Consider the following 13,563-nt stretch of genomic DNA (forward strand, 5'->3'; position numbering starts at 1 on the left):
TGATGACAATATATATCTCCAGATCAGTGGCACTGCTATGGGCACCCGCATGGCCCCACAATATGCCAATATCTTCATGGCCGACCTGGAACAACGCTTCCTCAGCTCTCGTCCACTCACACCCCTTCTCTATCTACGCTACATTGATGACATCTTCATCATCTGGACCCATGGGAAAGAGACTCTGGAAAAATTCCACCATGATTTCAACAGCTTCCACCCCACCATCAACCTCAGCCTGGACCAATCTACACGGGAGGTCCACTTTCTTGACACCACGGTGCAAATAAGTGATGGTCACATTACCACCACCCTATATCGAAAACCCACCGACCGCTATGCCTACCTTCATGCCTCCAGCTTCCATCCCGGGCACATCACACGATCCATTGTCTACAGCCAAGCACTGAGGTACAACCGCATCTGCTCTAACCCCTCAGACAGAGACCAACACCTACAAAAGCTCCACCAAGCATTCTCAAAACTACAATACCCGCACGAGGAAATAAGGAAACAGATCAACAGAGCCAGACGTGTACCCAGAAGCCTCCTACTGCAAGACAAACCCAAGAGAGAAACCAACAGGACTCCACTGGCCATCACATACAGCCCCCAGCTAAAACCCCTCCAACGCATCATCAAGGATCTACAACCCATCCTGGACAATGATCCCACACTTTCACAGGCCTTGGGTGGCAGGCCAATCCTTGCCCACAGACAACCTGCCAACCTGAAACATATTCTCACCAGCAACTGCACACCACACCATAATAACTCTTGCTCAGGAACCAATCCATGCAACAAACCTCGATGCCAACTCTGCCCACATATCTACACCAGCGACACCATCACAGGACCTAACCAGATCAGCCACACCATCACTGGTTCATTCACCTGCACATCCACCAATGTAATATACGCCATCATATGCCAGCAATGCCCCTCTGCTATGTACATCGGCCAAACTGGACAGTCTCTACGGAAAAGGATAAATGGACACAAATCAGACATTAGGAATGGCAATATACAAAAACCTGTAGGAGAGCACTTCAACCTCCCTGGCCACACTATAGCAGACCTTAAGGTGGCCATCCTGCAGCAAAAAAACTTCAGGACCAGACTTCAAAGAGAAACTGCTGAGCTTCAGTTCATCTGCAAATTTGACACCATCAGCTCAGGATTGAACAAAGACTGTGAATGGCTTGCCAATTACAGAACCAGTTTCTCCTCTCTTGGTTTTCACACCTCAACTGCTAGAACAGGGCCTCATCCTCCCTGATTGAACTGACCTCGTTATCTCTAGCTTGCTTGCTAGCACACATATATATACCTGCCCCTGGATATTTCCATTACATGCATCTGAGGAAGTGGGTATTCACCCACGAAAGCTCATGCTCCAAAACCTCTGTTAGTCTATAAGGTGCCACAGGATTCTTTGCTGCTTTTACAGATCCAGACTAACACGGCTACCCTCTGATACTTGACACCATGCAAGGCACTGCATTTAGCCGTATGGAATGGAAATCCATCAACCTCATGAAGAAACTTGCACAAATACAGACAGATATCATCTTCCTTTCCAAATGCAAACGGATGGACATCATACCAAATGGACTAAAGGTAAAAAATCCACTGCTATCTACATACTACACAGACCACAGTGAGAGATTATGTCATACTCTATCAAAAAAACTGAGGAACCACCTGATCAGCATCCTATACAGCAAACAGGAAAACATCAGAAAAGAGCTCTCCAACCTGGAGACTCTCATTAATAACCAAACTTCTATACAAACGGACTTCACTAGAATAAGACAGGAGATCTACATTACTCACTTCACCTCTCTTCAAAGGAAAAAGGACTGTAAGCTGTCTAAACTCCTACCTGCCACATGGGGCCACAACAGTGGTACTCCTAACCCACCCAGCAATATCGTCAATCTATCCAACTACACACTCAGCCCAGAAGAAAAGTCTGTCCTATCTCGGGGACTCTCTTTCTGCCCTGCCACCCCCACCAACATGATACAGTTCTGTGGCGATCTGGAAGCCTACTTTCGCCGTCTCCGACTCAAAGAATACTTCCAGGACAACACTGAACAGTGCACTGATACACGGGTGCCCTCCCACCAACAGCACAAGAAAAAGAACTCCACATGGACTCCTCCTGAGGGTCGAAATGACAGCCTGGACCTATACATTGAATGCTTCCGCCGGCGTGCACAGGCAGAAATCGTGGAACAACAACATCGCTTGCCTCACAACCTAAGTCGTGCAGAACGCAATGCCATCCACAGCCTCAGAAACCACCCTGACATTATCATCAAAGAGGCTGATAAAGGAGGTGCCGTTGTCATCATGAACAGGTCTGACTATCAAAAGGAGGCAGCCAGACAACTCTCCAATACCAAATTCTACAGGCCACTTCCCTCAGATCCCACTGAGGAATACACTAAGAAACTACAGCATCTACTCAGGACACTCCCTACACTAACACCAGAAGAAATCAACATACCCCTAGAGCCCCGACCAGGGTTATTCTATCTACTACCCAAGATCCACAAACCCGGAAATCCTGGACGCCCCATCATCTCGGGCATTGGCACTCTCACTGAAGGACTATCTGGATATATGGACTCTCTACTCAGACCCTATGCCACCAGCACTCCCAGCTATCTCCGCGACACCACTGATTTCCTGAGGAAACTACAATGTATTGGTGACCTCCCAGAAAACACCATCCTAGCCACCATGGATGTAGAGGCTCTCTACACAAACATCCCACACACAGATGGAATACAAGCTGTCAGGAACACTATCCCTGATGATGCCACAGCACAACTGGCTGCTGAGCTCTGTGCCTTTATACTTACACACAACTATTTCAAATTTGATGACAATATATATCTCCAGATCAGTGGCACTGCTATGGGCACCCGCATGGCCCCACAATATGCCAATATCTTCATGGCCGACCTGGAACAACGCTTCCTCAGCTCTCGTCCACTCACACCCCTTCTCTATCTACGCTACATTGATGACATCTTCATCATCTGGACCCATGGGAAAGAGACTCTGGAAAAATTCCACCATGATTTCAACAGCTTCCACCCCACCATCAACCTCAGCCTGGACCAATCTACACGGGAGGTCCACTTTCTTGACACCACGGTGCAAATAAGTGATGGTCACATTACCACCACCCTATATCGAAAACCCACCGACCGCTATGCCTACCTTCATGCCTCCAGCTTCCATCCCGGGCACATCACACGATCCATTGTCTACAGCCAAGCACTGAGGTACAACCGCATCTGCTCTAACCCCTCAGACAGAGACCAACACCTACAAAAGCTCCACCAAGCATTCTCAAAACTACAATACCCGCACGAGGAAATAAGGAAACAGATCAACAGAGCCAGACGTGTACCCAGAAGCCTCCTACTGCAAGACAAACCCAAGAGAGAAACCAACAGGACTCCACTGGCCATCACATACAGCCCCCAGCTAAAACCCCTCCAACGCATCATCAAGGATCTACAACCCATCCTGGACAATGATCCCACACTTTCACAGGCCTTGGGTGGCAGGCCAATCCTTGCCCACAGACAACCTGCCAACCTGAAACATATTCTCACCAGCAACTGCACACCACACCATAATAACTCTTGCTCAGGAACCAATCCATGCAACAAACCTCGATGCCAACTCTGCCCACATATCTACACCAGCGACACCATCACAGGACCTAACCAGATCAGCCACACCATCACTGGTTCATTCACCTGCACATCCACCAATGTAATATACGCCATCATATGCCAGCAATGCCCCTCTGCTATGTACATCGGCCAAACTGGACAGTCTCTACGGAAAAGGATAAATGGACACAAATCAGACATTAGGAATGGCAATATACAAAAACCTGTAGGAGAGCACTTCAACCTCCCTGGCCACACTATAGCAGACCTTAAGGTGGCCATCCTGCAGCAAAAAAACTTCAGGACCAGACTTCAAAGAGAAACTGCTGAGCTTCAGTTCATCTGCAAATTTGACACCATCAGCTCAGGATTGAACAAAGACTGTGAATGGCTTGCCAATTACAGAACCAGTTTCTCCTCTCTTGGTTTTCACACCTCAACTGCTAGAACAGGGCCTCATCCTCCCTGATTGAACTGACCTCGTTATCTCTAGCTTGCTTGCTAGCACACATATATATACCTGCCCCTGGATATTTCCATTACATGCATCTGAGGAAGTGGGTATTCACCCACGAAAGCTCATGCTCCAAAACCTCTGTTAGTCTATAAGGTGCCACAGGATTCTTTGCTGCTTTTACAGATCCAGACTAACACGGCTACCCTCTGATACTTGATTGTGAGTCTTGTGAGTCTCACACTCCAGCTCCTGGATTCATGTGAGAATCTCAGCCATCATTTGAAAAATAAAAGGCAGATTCTAGCTCTCAGGGTTGCAGAGAAAAGCTTGAATATATGAACGGTAAGGCTTAATATTAAGAAGCTGAAATATATTTTCTTTTAATTCTCATGTGTGTTTAGACCACCTTGTGATTTTTCAGGGGCTGATATGATATTTGAATGACTGGCATTGGCCATGCTGGGATTTATATGAATGTTGCGTTTGAATTGGCACTTGGGTGCCTGGTGCAGCAGGCTCCGAGGTTATCCTGGGGACTTTGTGTGACACTTCTCAGTACGTCCAGATGGATTGCATACATACATAGCTCCTCTCTTTTCAAGCTTGTGGAATGCAGAATAGGTTCCCTACCTGACTTGGGTGCACAGCAAGTAGAGGCACATCACAACATCCAACAGAATGTCAGTCTAGCTTGGAGGGGTGGGTTCCTAGATTAAAAAAAAAAAGCTTGATTAGCTCTCAGCTCAGCATGAAGCCAACCAAGGCTAGCAGTTTCTGAGCAAAGACCTTCAATGGTGACTCAGGACCCAGTTTCAAGGAGTTGGAAGTTGAAGGTGCTAAGCACCTCAGAAGAGCTCAGTGCCTTGCAAAATTGGGCTCACCATCATTTCTCACACCCATGAGAAGAGGTGTCCTCCTGTATCACAGCTGAGCTGCCCCGGTCTTGTAAAATGCACTCCCACCCCATCCCTCCATGACACATCTCACAGACAGGTCCTGGGCTCAGATAGAAGGCCTCAATGTCTAGTTCTGTCAGCGACAGAAAAACAAATGCTACTGAGCCAGATTCTGATCTGTCACGCCCCAGCAAATCCTGAGTCACTTTACTAATTCCATGAGGTTATTCTGGATTTATGCTAGTGTGACAGAGCTCAGAATCTGGCCCATTGCTTCTGTATAATGCTCTTTGTGCTTGTCATGCTATTTAAAGCCTAGGAGGTGAGTGTGGTTGCCTCTTTAGTACAAAACAGGAGGGTTTGCTTTTGTTGCTCTCATAACGATGTCTGAGAAGAGTGCCTAAGGATTGAATTAAGGGTGGGTGACGTTTCCAAAGGAAACTGCAAAATTTCTTTGTGGTTCCCAGATTTTACAGCTACTGTGGTGATGGAATAACTACCCTGTTACTGTGTCATACTGACAGTATCTGGAAACCAGTCTCAGGTTAGTAAACCAGGGGTCTCCAACCAGGCGGACTAATATAACTAGCTTTTGTCACTGGCCTTGGCTGGTGGATTGCCACTCACTTGGTAGTCCCTATTGCAAACACCCTCATGACCATGCAGCCCCAAATCTGCGCTGGGCCCTGTTGTGTTATTATTGTCTACCCCACATTTAGTTGCATGTTTGCTCTAGTCCGCAATGGAACAGAAGCCACTCCAAACCTCTGTCTCATGTGATCCACACATTCTAGGTTTCATCTCTCAATTAAACCACAAAATGCACGACATGAGTTTAGTCACTGGGTCTATATTCCAATATTATTTTTTTGCAAACAAAATTCTCCCGTGGCCTAGATTTTTACAGCCCTGGCTCTCTGACAGAAGAGATATAAACGCAAGCACAGCTGAGGTCTTAGCCTGGTGAGTTGATACTGTTTCCCCCAAAAAGTTAGGAGCCACCATGCTGCATGTATTTCCAACTTTTCAGAAATGGTGTATGTGTACAAACAGAAATTGTTAATAGATTAGATTAATTTAGAGAAATACCTTTTAATCTTGCAGACAAAGGCACAAGAAGACCCAGTGACTGGAAGGTGCAGTTTTTTGACAGTGAGGGCAATTAATCACTGGTACAATTTACCAAGTGATGTGGTTGATTATCCATTGTTTGATGTCTTTAAATCTAGTTTGGATGGCTTTCAAAAATATGCTCTAGCTCAAACACAAGGTATGGTCTTGGTGCAGGAATTAGTGTCTGAGATTCTGTGGCATGTGTTATGCAGGAGGTGAAGCTAGATGATCAAAATGGTCCCTTCAGACCCTTAATTTTATGACTATGACTCTACAAGACCCAGAAGACTCCACTGTGATCCATCAACTAGTCTCTGTTGGTTTTTATTGGTTTCTCTTGGTTTCTACTGGGGGAATAGTAGGCTATGGGACCAATAAAACAACTAATCTCTTGTTCCATTCCAAATATGGTCATCTGCTTGAACTAGTAAGGAACCATATGAAAAATTTCAACCAGAAATTTATATGAAGGTAGATACTTGCATAACCTTAGCTCTCCTCCATTGTGCTTATGCATTATGGTACAGTCCTTAGACATTTGCCATATATTTATTTTATACATCCTCTGGCATGTTCTTTGGGTCTGTTGGGTGGAGAACAAAGCAGAGTTGTGTAGTGAAGTGGTTTGGGGTCCTGGTTTGCTTGCAGTTGTTGTATGAGGTGGTATGAAATGAATCTTTTTCATTCACTGTGGAGGTTGGATGGCATGTGGTGTAGGGACAGGTCTGTGGGAGAGGAAGAATGTTTTGGGGGGTTATGGCACTAAGGTGGGACCTATTCCTGCCTCTGTCCCAGAGTTCCTTTGTGACCTTCAGCAAGACACTTCTTCTGTGCCTGAGTTCCCCATCTATAACATGGGAATAGCAATGCTCCTTGACCTCATAGGTGTGTTGTGAAGATAACTTCATTATTGTTCTTGAACAGCTCAGATACTATGGAAATTAGTGCAACATAAAAGCCTATAAAGATATGAGGGGCAGGAGAAAACCCTTACTCAAACAATGATTTGGATAGTGTACCGTAAATGAGGCATGGAACCATACACTAGACATTGATTATAAAAAGAAATAATGGACAGTTGCTTCATTTGCTGAGCACCATCTATCCTGTGCACTGAATGAGGCTGGGTCCTGCAGAAAAAAACCCACTGTAAAGCATGCCCCCAACCAGGCAGAGTTAAGAGTGCACAAGCTACAGTACTATTGTCATTTCACGACTTTTAAATACTTCACTTTCCAGCTCCCATGTTCTTTTAAAGTAGTTTTATTTGTAAGGAATAAATATTTAGGGCCTGATTCTCCCTAATAGAAATCCCAAGTAACCCAGTGAGCTCAGGGGAGTTACATCAATAGGAAACTGGTGTGAGCAAGAAAGGAACCAGACTTCCAGTCTACAAACTATCCATCAGAATTCCACACAAAAGCCCAGTGTCTGACGTGTAGGTGAGTGTCAGATAAAATACAAAACAATGACAACAGTGCATTCTTCTATGGCCACATCACAGCATGTCACTCTTGTCACGTTGAGTTACATTCGTCTGCTTTTCATTATGTTATGTTATGCCACTTGACACAGTGCAACACACTGTAAGTAACAGAAAACGACCTCCAAGTATAAAAAAGAGCACAGTTTTTGTCAGATTGGATAGTGGCTATAAATTCTCAGAGAGAGAGGGAGAGGTCCACTTCATTGTACTGAACAACAACTGCACAGAACTTAAATTAAAACTGCAGAAACCCAGCTGCCCTGACCGTTTCCAAATAGGTCTACATGTCCCTGCTCAATAGAAGAAGAGAAGCAGATTCTCAGTGGGACTCATAGTTGTTTAATTTATTAAAAAAGCTCACAATGGTATCTGTAATAGCTCTTTGTTTGGTGTCGGCAGTCCCAGTTACAGTACATGTAAGACTAACATCACTGAGACTCCCTGATCCCATTGCTAGTCTTTGAAATTTAGTAATCAGATCAAGAGTCACCAATGGGCTTTCTGAGCTTCAGTGTGTAACGGGTCCTTTTTAGCAGAGGTTTAATCAGCTGCCAACTGCTGAAGGAGGAGGAGGAGGAAAAGGGGGTCATCTTGTCTCTGAAAGGAAAGACAGACCCTAATTAATTTAAGCTAATTGAGGAAGAGTAGATGGCTCAGGGGAAGGCAATGTCTTTCACTTCTTGTTTGAAATTCTGACTCTGGTTGGCTGTGGTGACTAAGGAGTTAGCAACCTTTGGCCTCAGTGAAATGAGTCAGTGTTCTCTGGGCGTGGTTGTACAAAGGGATAGTGCACAGTGTAAATGTACAGCACTCTGGCATGCTGTGCACTAAGTTATCTTGTGGACGCTGCTACCTCACGCTAAACGTTCCATGGTGCTCTTTGACCTTTAACCCTTTAGTGCACAGTAGCAGGGTCCATATGGTGAGTTAGCACGTGGCACACTAGGGTATTGCACATTTACACCGCAGCTTGTGGCGCATCCCAGCTCTCCATATAGACAAGCCCTCAGTCTGGTTCCTCCTGGAAAGGAGATTAAAGATGGTACAGTTGTTAGCACACTAGCCTGGGACATAGAAAACTTGGGTTCAATTCCTTGCTCTGTCACAGACATCCTGTGTGACTTAGGGCAAAGCATATAGCAGCCTTGTGCCTCAGTTTCCCATTTGTAAACTGGGGATACCTCACAAAGTGTATTGTGAGGTGCTCAGATACTATAGCAATGGGTACTATATACCTATACTATAGTAACTACTATATAGTTACCCAAGATAGAAAGATCATCGCACCAGATAATGGCAGTAACTCACTCCTCTTCAGAGAATCAACATACAGCCCATTTGACTTGAGGTGATGTATAGGCCTTTCTGTACAAGGCTAAATTTCCCCCACAGGGGCCAAGTTCTGACTGGTGCATGAAGACTGAAATTCTGTCTTGCTAGAGGTGGTCCTACCGGTTGAGGCACATTAGAAGGGCAAAATACTGTGAGGAAACCCACATCACTGAATGTGCCTTGGGTTCTATAGATCAAGGAGGAAAGGTTTCAGTTTTCAGATTTGTTAATCTCAAAATTTCTTTCATGTGCATGTATTTTTCTATACAGCACATATAGCTTTGGTGTTATTTCTATTCATTCTGAGGACCCAGAGAACTAGGAAAGGGCTCTGGCTTCCATTCTGCCTCCCAGATCAACAGAAAGGATTTCTGACTAACTTCTAGTTACTTGATCTGTGCGGGTGGTGACGGTATCAGAAGCAAAAAAGGACAAGGTTATGAGATTCTAGTGCTGAGCTGACAGAGTGGCATTGTAAGCCAAAGATATTTGATATGGTCTCGCTCAGAGGGAATGAACATGGAAGCCCATTTTAAAGGATATTTTTAAGAGCATGACCACATTTCAGATAAGGGGGATGATTTTGTGGAAAGAGGAAGCATTATCTAGTGGTTAGAGAGGTGGGGAGCTGGAACAATTTGTAGAGTGGGGAGTTCTGAGAGCCATTGAACCAAGCTGTAAACCCTGTATGTAATGGAAACCCCTTCAAGCCAGGGGTGTGACAGCACACCCCACATCCCTAGTTCCAGCACCTATGTAGAGACGACACTGCATCAGAACTCCTGAATTTTGCCACTGACTCATCAGATGTCTTTGGAGAAGTCACCTGACTTCCCTCTGTATTAATTTCTGCATTTGTAAATTGAGTAGAAATTAAACTTCCTTCTTTCCAGGGTGTTTTCCCTTAGAGGGCGGGTATGACGTGCTGTGGATTCTGATTTATGATACTGTTGAGTGTTAGAGCACTGAAGAGCTAAACAGTTACAGTTTTTGAACTGTGACCAGGAAACCCGCTGAGACCCCTATCCTGCACACAGATCCAAGCAGTCACTTGCATGCAAGGGTCTACCTACACGAAGGATCATCTTGGAGCATCAGAGGCTGTGTAATTAAACATGAGACATTCTGGCAAGAATTTTGAAGATTGTAAGGAAAATCATTACCCTTGGTAGAACATCAAACCATTCTTAAGGACAAGGAGACAATGGGGACTTTACAACAGAAAAATTTAAGCCAGAGTGGATCACCAGAGACCTCCTGTTATTCTTTTATTTTCTAATAAATCAAACTTGCCCTCTAAAGGAGTGTCCTGTTCTGATGAGCCACATGAGGGGAAAAATACAAAGAAGGAGAAAGACAGATCAAAAAAGGGCAATACAAAGGGCCCTAGAGACAGACTTAAGTTTGGTATTTAATATTTCAGGTACAATACTCACTTAGCATCAATTATCTGTGGGGGGTTTTCCAAAGGAAATTGCCTTCTGAATCAGCCAGCTCTCTAATTACCAGATTGAATGATTGAAATTTTTAGGGCAATTAAATTCAAGCCTTCCTTTTTCAGACCTCATGTTATCCCCCTCTTCTCCCTCCCCTTTCCAGTCTGGAGCCTTTTTTTAATTTGGAGGCAGTTGCAAGAGGCAAGCAAACCTTTAAAGCCAAGATGTATGTCTCTCTGAATTCCTCTGTGGATTTATTTTATAGACTAAGCAGAGAGGGACCTGGTGAGCTTGTGCTCTCATTACACACATGTAGCAAACATAATGCAGGACGGGTTTTAGTCTAACATGTCTTTTTATTTTAAAAAAACCCTGAAAAACTGGCTTGAAAGAATTAATTAAATGTGGAAACGCTCATGAAAAACCAAAGATCAATGCAGGAAAAATAAGCAACATAGAAACCTGAAAATCCACATAGTAAGCAATGTCACAAATTGATGATGATGATGTTAGTAAATAAATAATAATATACCATAAGACTCTAAAAATCACAATAAAATAAAATACAAACAATTCTAGTAATGCAAGTGCTAAGACAGGTATACATAATCAGGAGCAGCGCCAGGGTTTCTGGTGCCCTAGGCGGGAGTCCTTCCACGCTCCTGGTCGTTGGCGGCAATTCTGTGGTGGGGGGGGGGGCCTTCTGCGCTCCTGGTCTTCAGGGAACTTTGGCGGCAGGTCCCGGAGCGAGTGAAGGACCTGCGGCAGAATTGCCGCCGAAGACCCATAGTGCGGAAGGAACCCCCCGCCGCCGAATTGCCACCTAGGGTGGCAAAATGCCAACCCCCCAAATCCTAGCGCCCTAGGCGACCACCTAGGTCGCCTAAATGGAAGTGCCGGCCCTGTACACAATGGTTAAATGGCAAAGGCAAATATTCCTGCAAAAGAAATCAAAATAGGCAGGGTGAAATCCTAACTCTACTGAAGTCAAGGGCAAAACTGCCTCATTATTGTTAGGATTAAGGCCAAGCTCAGGCCTGGCAAAGCAGTTATGCATGTGGTTAACTTAAGTACAAGAGCAATTACACTGACTTCAGTAGGACTGCTCACTCTGTTAAGCACATGGTTAACTGCTTGGCCGGATGGGGGCCTCAATCAGTATGCTGAATAAAAAGAGCCTTTATCTCATCAACCACAGTAAACTTTTGAAATCCTATTGGTTTATCCTCAAATGCCTTATTCTGAATTTTTGGTTGAATGGACTCAGTCTGCAATACAGACACCGGGCTGCTGTCCGCCAAGCAGCTGCAGGGGAATGGACTGCATGGGTCTGGGTTTACACTGATGTAACTCCACTCAAGTCAGGGTAATGAATGCTCTCCTAAATTCAGACTTGCAACCAGGACAATTTCACTAAAGCCAATGGAATTACACTTATTTATTATGTTTTTATTTATTCAATACTTTTATTGTTTGTTGCTGTTGCTCAGTTATCACCGTAGCTGTTCACAGTGCTTTAAACACAACAGCTGAGGAGCTTGCCATCAAAGTTAAGCTACGAACAGCAGGTGGATCACGCAGAGAAGGGTTGGACACTGGGAAGAACAAAGGGCCTGATTCAGTGAAGTGCATAAGTACACACCTAACTTTAGGTTTGTCTGACTTCAGTTTGCTTAAACACTTTGCTGAATCAGGGCCACTGTGATTGCAATATATGACTACTTGGGAGACTAACGCATATGACTAAAAAGCATGTTTTTTTAAAATGCATTTTCTGCGTTATCGTAAGCGTTTATACCGTTTCCATTATCGCGGCTTCTGAGCTCCTATATGAAGCTGCGCTATGTAAACCTTCTTGAAGAAGTGAGTTGTGAGAAGAGATGTAAAGGAGGGGAGATTATAGCAGATAGGATCAAGAAGTAGGTTGCAAGCATAGGAATCATTGTTAAATGGATCACAGCAGTGAATTTGCCCCCATTCTTTGTATATTTCACTGCTCTTTAGTCTAGGTTCTGCTCTAATACAGAATGGGAAACAGGAAGTATTTTCATATATACATACCAGATTTTCGGGTAGTGTAAATTGTTGTACTCATTGACTTGAATAAAATTACACCAATTTACACGAACTGAGGATCTGACCCATTTCAACAGAGTCAGAGATAATTGACGAGATGTACTCAATCATAGTTTGACACTAGGCTTTTGGCATTTACAGATACATATATGTCACCTCTAATGAAAGTGATATATCTCTGGATTTGTTTAGACAGATATTTCTAGATACTACATGTAAGCTCTTTGTTTAGTGTCTGTATAGCAGCTAGCCCGATGTACCATGACTGGGGCTCCTAAGCACTACAATAAATAAAGAGAACAATTAATAATAAAAATAGTTTTTTTGGAGGGGATCTATATGGAAATGATAATGGAAATCTCTGTGAAATAGCTAGTGTCATTTTCCATGAATGAAAATTGTAGCTAATGTGTCAGATTCTGCTCTCCATTACCTTGATGTAAATCCAGAGTAACTCCATTGAAATCCTTTGATTTACTCTGGATTTTCATGAGTATAAAAGAAAGCAGAATTTGGCTCTATGTATTTTCAGAATGTCTAGCCTTACTGCATTTACAGCAACCTTCCATAGCCAGAAGATCATTTCTTCCCTTAAAATTATTCCATTATTATTTGATTGTATTTAATTTATTTATTTGTGATGTAGCAGCACCTATAGGCACCCAGTCATGGATTGGGGCCCCAGTGTGCCAGGCACTGTGCAAAACATGAGATCGATTTTGTACTTTTGTTTCCTGCTTTCTAACACTTTGTGCATTTCAGTTAAACAGAGCAATGAATCTACAACAAGGCCCCTGCGATAAACCAGGGAAGTCCTTGCACAACACTATATTTAGCCTGCTACCTGTGCCTAGTGTTCCATGCTTTGAAGTCCATAGACGCCTTTATTTTCACTGGTGGAAGTAATAGGAAAATCACACCAGTTGCCATCCTTCAGTACAATGATCTTCAGGTGTTTACCCCTATTACTGCTGTACCTGCAGGGAGCCTCATTGACCTTACTGGCAGTCTGGGCAGGGGCAGCAGCCTGCCATGTGCTACACGTGGCAGGAATGAGGTCTAAATT

The sequence above is a fragment of the Gopherus flavomarginatus genome, chromosome 19 (assembly GCF_025201925.1).
Source record: "Gopherus flavomarginatus isolate rGopFla2 chromosome 19, rGopFla2.mat.asm, whole genome shotgun sequence".
Lineage (NCBI taxonomy): Eukaryota > Metazoa > Chordata > Testudines > Testudinidae > Gopherus > Gopherus flavomarginatus.